Here is a 5,653-nt window from a genome sequence, read left to right on the forward strand (position 1 = left end):
TCTAATAATAAATTAAAGTCAACTACATTTCAAGTTCATATTCCTAATTAAGATCAATTTATAGAAAATTCAAGTTATAATTAATTATAAGTTCTAATTACACATTATCACAAAATTTAAACTTAAGTATCAATACTAGATGGACACAAACACATTATAAAAAGAAATTGTACTTCAACTTTAGAAATTTAGAAACACCAAACCTTATCTCCTACTTTGATGAAAGAAGCTTGTATCAACTTTTTTTTATGTTGAGCTTCCTCGGTTGCCTAGCCCGCAAAATCAACCCTTTCAACACTAGAAAAAGATTCAATAATTATAGTTACTACATGGCACAAATACACAGCAGCATCGAGATTCGTCAACTGCCTATTTCCTAAATGCGAGCCAATTTGAAAACAAGCATCAACATAGAAAAAGAAAGAACACCCACATGAATAGATATCTTTTTGGAATTCAAACTTTAACATTAGTCATATTAGAATACATACTTTTCAAAAATAAAGCCGCGTTTCAGTGAGTATTTTTGGCTTTACGGTATTGTATGTATAGAGTAGCCACCAAAAGTCAATCTTTGTCCGTTGACCAGTCTATATTTTCACAACAAATATAAATATAAATAGGCAGATATAAAGACCCACATGAATAGATTGGAGAAGAATGAATTAAAATTAATCAAGTAAGATAAATTTACCCTCTTAATCTGTCACTGCCGCAGTGAGTTTTGATGTATACTCCCTCTGTGTATAGCTGTTGTCGGAGTTTGTTGCTGCTGCCGCATATGCGATGCTGCTGTGACCTGTTGTTATTGCTGCTGATCGAGGCGGCGCACCGGTCGGGATGGTGGCGCGACCTGTTGTTGCAACGCCGGTCGGGAATGGATCGGGAGTGAGAGAGGGGTGCCGCTGAGTCGGGTTCGTTAGTCAGAAAGGGGAGAGGAGAGGGGAACGGAGGAGGCGGCGACTGCTCGAAGCCTACCGCTTCGCGCGACTCGCCAGAGCTATTGGAGACGAGAGAGGCCTCGTTGTGGCTGCTCTTCTTTGAGAGGAGGAAAAGAATGAACAATATTTAAGAGTTTGGGTCTTTTAGATTGAAAAATAGGAAAGTGGGGAAGATTCAATCTGACCATTGATTAGATGAAGATGGACGACTAGGATTTGATCTCGAATTTTGATAGATGGTTGAGATTAAAATGGAAATTAGAGTCTTGAAAAAAATTGAGACAAGAATAGGCTAAATTTGAAATCAACAAGTGGCTATAATTGAAATAAAGAATTTGAATTGAAGTAGCTAGAATTGAAACATATTGAATAAGAAAAGGACTAGAATTGAAATACAATCGAATATATTAGGCTAAGAGTTAAAATGATTTAAGAGAAGATTAAGGAGATGTTATTCAATTAATAAAATATTACACATATTAAAGAATTTTCATATAATTAAACACACCTAAATTTTAAAAACATTTAAATAAATAAGTAAAGTAATTATTTCGAGTTTAACTATCGATAAATATAATAATTTAATATTAATTTTTATAAATTATTGCATACTAAAATATATAATTTTTAGCCAAAAACCGATTACAATTTTAAACCCGAAATATGTTTTGAAAATATGTTTTAATCAAATAGCACTTCCGAAAGGGTTGTAGGTCGATCAAATTGGAGTTGATTTTATTAATTAAACACACACACACATATATATATACTAGAGGGGTATGGCCCGTGCTAGCACGGGCCCAACATGCATGGTTTCGATTTCCTTTTGTCATTGCAACAATACAATAGTATAAGCAAACTAAACACGATGCCGACCTTCTTGGTTAAAGTTAACATTAGCAAAAATAATCTTGTGCTTGTTTACATAATTGAATGAAACGTAGAATTTGTTTACGTGAAAAGAAGTAGAAAGAGAATTGCAATTGAGTTGCCTATTACAACCTATATTATCCACAGTTCGGAGAGCAAAATCTAACTCATTCTTATGCCAACAATGATTCAAGTAAAATCTGCAAAAAGAGAAGATCAAATCAAGTTGCAAATGTCAGAAAAATGCACAAATGGAAAATCTAGTGAATTACCAAATATAAGCACACACTACCACATGTCTTTTAAAAGCAAAAACTCTAGTGAAGTGTTTTGATAACCAAAAAAAAACTCTAGTGAAGTTATTACATTATAATAAGATTTAAGTTGTTTATCCAGAAAATAAAGAAAGAGTAAGTAACATTACCTAACAATCATTGATTTCAGATTTGATCTCAAAAAATGAGATTTTTTTCCGCAGATGTAGAGCCACATCGATGCAACATGGCAGTACATCATATATTGAGATAGAAAATTGCCTACACTTTCAGTTCAACATGCATTTATGACAATACAACCTGTTCATACATTGAGCAGAAATAGTTATATTCTTTCCACTGAAATTTTAATTTATCTACAATATAATTGCTTTGCTGTCTCTGTAAGCTCCCCCCCCCCCCGCCAACTCCTTTACTCCTTTCATTGGGTAATAGCTCCTTTCTAACTTTTTCTTTATGCTAGCGCAGAAGTCCTGTACTATTATTTGTGAGTTGATTTTGAACACACAAAATCATGTAAGGATTTATGAAAGACGTGAAAAATGTGTAAAAAGTAAATGTGCTAAGTACTAACACCAAATGCATGGTGCAATAACATAATTATACATTCAGAACCTATTTAAGACGGTGCAGAGGATAATCACATTAAGAGCAACTTACTTGAAATGATTTACGAACCATTGCAACATGTCTTGAACTGTTGGTTAGGCTCGCCAGCTAATTTTACATCCATTAGCATGTACCTCTCTCTTTACCAATTTGGAAAAGTAAATTTGATGAGCGTTGTGAAGTCACAAAGTGAACACCATGTGAATACTCTCATTTTCATACTCGCGGAGACAAAGTGAAATGATTCAAGTTGCACCTGTTTTCAGTACAAAAAAGAATTAGAAAGAAGAAAAGATTTCAACGACATAAGAAAATAACGCATTGGGCATAGCAAAAGAGTGTCGCCTATCTCCATAGTACCAGAAAGCAAAAAAATATCATGTTATAGATTGATAGGAGTTCTGAAGCTGAAGGCGTTTTAAAATTGAAATCGTTTATCTACCCTATTCTGATAGCTTTGTAGAAATCTAAGCTGCACAGACACTTCACTTTTGATGTCGCACCCGTGTCGGATTCTCTAAATATACACCACTTTTGGAGAATCCGACATGCACCCATTGACATTTTTGAAGAGACCGAACAACATAGGTGAACACTGAATGAATGAAAAGATCAGCCTCACGAAAAAGGACTCACTCCTCTAGCACACCTAAAGATTAAAAGTAATCAAGTAGTTCATCGAAGAGAAGAGCAAGACACATACCACTTTAGGGTCCAAGTGTTTGAGTCATCAGTAAATTATGCCCAGAAAGCTTGAATACATAATGTTCAGGAAAGTTGGTGCGACACGTTAAAAGACCTGCGTTTTATATGACTAAGAAAGTCCTATCATGTCATTCCAATGAAGAAGTTGATATATGTGTGTGTGTGTGTGTGTGAAAAACCAATATATATATATATATATATAGTCTGTACATTACAGAAGAATAAAAAAAGATAATTTTTTCATGAACAAATAGGTTTAGTATCATTGTTGTAGTAGTAATGTGAAAACCCATGTTATGAATAAATTATACTTGAAACAGGGACGACAACATGCTCAATTCTTGCTAAACAATTTGAAGTAGCCATTTTTAATCTCCACTTCTACATGTCATCTTTGCTCATATCTTAATAATCTTTTGAACTTTTGTAACATCAAAGCTGCCAAACAACACTAACAATTCAAATTAGGATACCAAAGATCTGAAGAAACATAAGCACCACAATACTATTATGGTAATTTCACACAAAAATACTTCTTAACTGATTACAAACTTACTTCCAATGAGCCTTTTAACATCATATATAATATGTTCCGAGTTAAGACCTTACCATACTCCCTTGCTTCCCCCTAAATTTACAAAATCACAATTCCATAAACTACCCCAAAAATCTATAGGAAATTTTGCAACTTCAAAAACATTACATGCATATCTTAGTCATCATTCATTGTGAATACCTTATTTGCGTAGGAACCAACCTGTCTTTCTAAGAAACAATAACATAAATACAAATTTGTTCAATAGATTGAAAAAAAAGTAACACCAACCAAGGAAATGTAAAATTTTCATCATATGCATTTATTGAGATCATGTCTTGTAAAAGTCAGTAATCATTCATTTAATGGCTATTTATATTGAAATTTGAAACACAATTATAAATTTGTTTTTATGATTTATGAGAAATATAAAATAATGATAGGAAGGATAAGATAACATATACATTCATATTCCAACAATTTTAATCATTCAAGGAATATTTATAAAGATCCTCAGAAGTATAATGTAAGAGATAGTTAATTCATATACTGTTGCCTTCCTATGAGTGCCTGTTCAGTCCCAAAGTACTTTAAAAAAGAAGAAGAGAAATCTGAATAAGTGTTTCCTTCCTATGAGTGCCAGTTCAGTACCAAACTTAAATAAATAGAGGATCATGAGAATCCTTCCAACAGGGGTCTATTACAATTTGCAAAATTGCAGGCTTCTTAAGTTAAACTCTATTCTATACTTCCTTCAACATTCTATAATTGGTATAATATTTTTCCTTTCTTTTTTTAACAAAAAAATTAACATCATTCAAGGATATTCAATTATGGCTAGACCTCTACTGTCCATTTTATCTAACAGTAAGATGAAAATGAAAGGATTAAGAATGCTTTGACAGTTTAAAACTCAGTTTTGAGATCTACATAAATATAATCTTTAAATTTCATAATTCAGAAAAGAGATCAGATCTTTGATATATTCAAATATATCAAGTGTCAAACCATAACTTTAAGAATTAAGAAACAAAACAAAGTAGCTACCTTGGGAAAAAAATTGCATGTTGCTGTATGTAAAGTTGAGTTCTTTCTCCTTCATAAACACCAAAAAAGAGTAAGCAAATTTTAGTTTCACATCTTCATTGTTGATGATGTTTATATTTAAATGTTGCTTCCAAGAAAAAACAGGTAATACATTTGTTGGATCTGTATTCAGCCTGCAAAATGTTGAGGGAAAAAAGTTCAATTTGGTAGATTTAAAAGCCCAATCATTTATTAACAGAGCAAAATCATTTATTAGAGTAGACATGCACAAAGGTCCATATCATATCTTTCCTTGTGAAAGGAAGGTTGATATTTGATAATGACGAACACAGTCCCTAAATGTACATGAGAAAGGGAGGAATAAAAAAAGAAAAGAAGATCAAGGAATTTAATTGAGAAGGTTCAATGAGAGAAAGAGAGGAGAAATTAGGTTCGACATGAGTAAATGAAACAACACGTGTCTTCACCGCTACAAACATACAATAGATATTTCTGAAAGGGCATTAGTATACAGGACTTTTCAGATTTCCTCCATACAAAGCTATAGGCTTTTAATAGAAGAATAGTTGAACTAAAGTAATAAATAAAAAAAATTGTAAATAAACCAAGGATTTTACTCCCTCAATGGTAGATGCTTGAACATTTTAAATAAACAAATTCTTTTACCGTCT

General features: G+C 32.5%; 2 long non-coding RNA genes across 3 annotated transcripts; both read right to left on the reverse strand.

Annotated features, from left to right (window-relative positions):
• Positions 1-200: 200 nt before the first annotated feature.
• LOC102580413 (uncharacterized) lies at positions 201-750 on the reverse strand. The gene is made up of 2 exons (XR_367531.2): positions 695-750; positions 201-297 (listed from the first exon to the last, which is right to left on the reverse strand). It is a non-coding gene; the product is annotated as an uncharacterized lncRNA (long non-coding RNA).
• A 2,097-nt stretch (positions 751-2,847) lies between these two features.
• LOC107061233 (uncharacterized) lies at positions 2,848-5,646 on the reverse strand. 2 transcript variants are annotated; one of them, XR_001473868.1, is made up of 3 exons: positions 4,983-5,646; positions 3,399-3,494; positions 2,848-2,951 (listed from the first exon to the last, which is right to left on the reverse strand). It is a non-coding gene; the product is annotated as an uncharacterized lncRNA (long non-coding RNA). The 2 variants fall into 2 exon arrangements; XR_001473869.1 differs by having other exon boundaries at positions 3,399-3,509.
• Positions 5,647-5,653: the final 7 nt, after the last annotated feature.

Source organism: Solanum tuberosum, unplaced genomic scaffold, assembly GCF_000226075.1.
Source record: "Solanum tuberosum cultivar DM 1-3 516 R44 unplaced genomic scaffold, SolTub_3.0 scf00122, whole genome shotgun sequence".
NCBI classification, from domain to species: domain Eukaryota; kingdom Viridiplantae; phylum Streptophyta; class Magnoliopsida; order Solanales; family Solanaceae; genus Solanum; species Solanum tuberosum.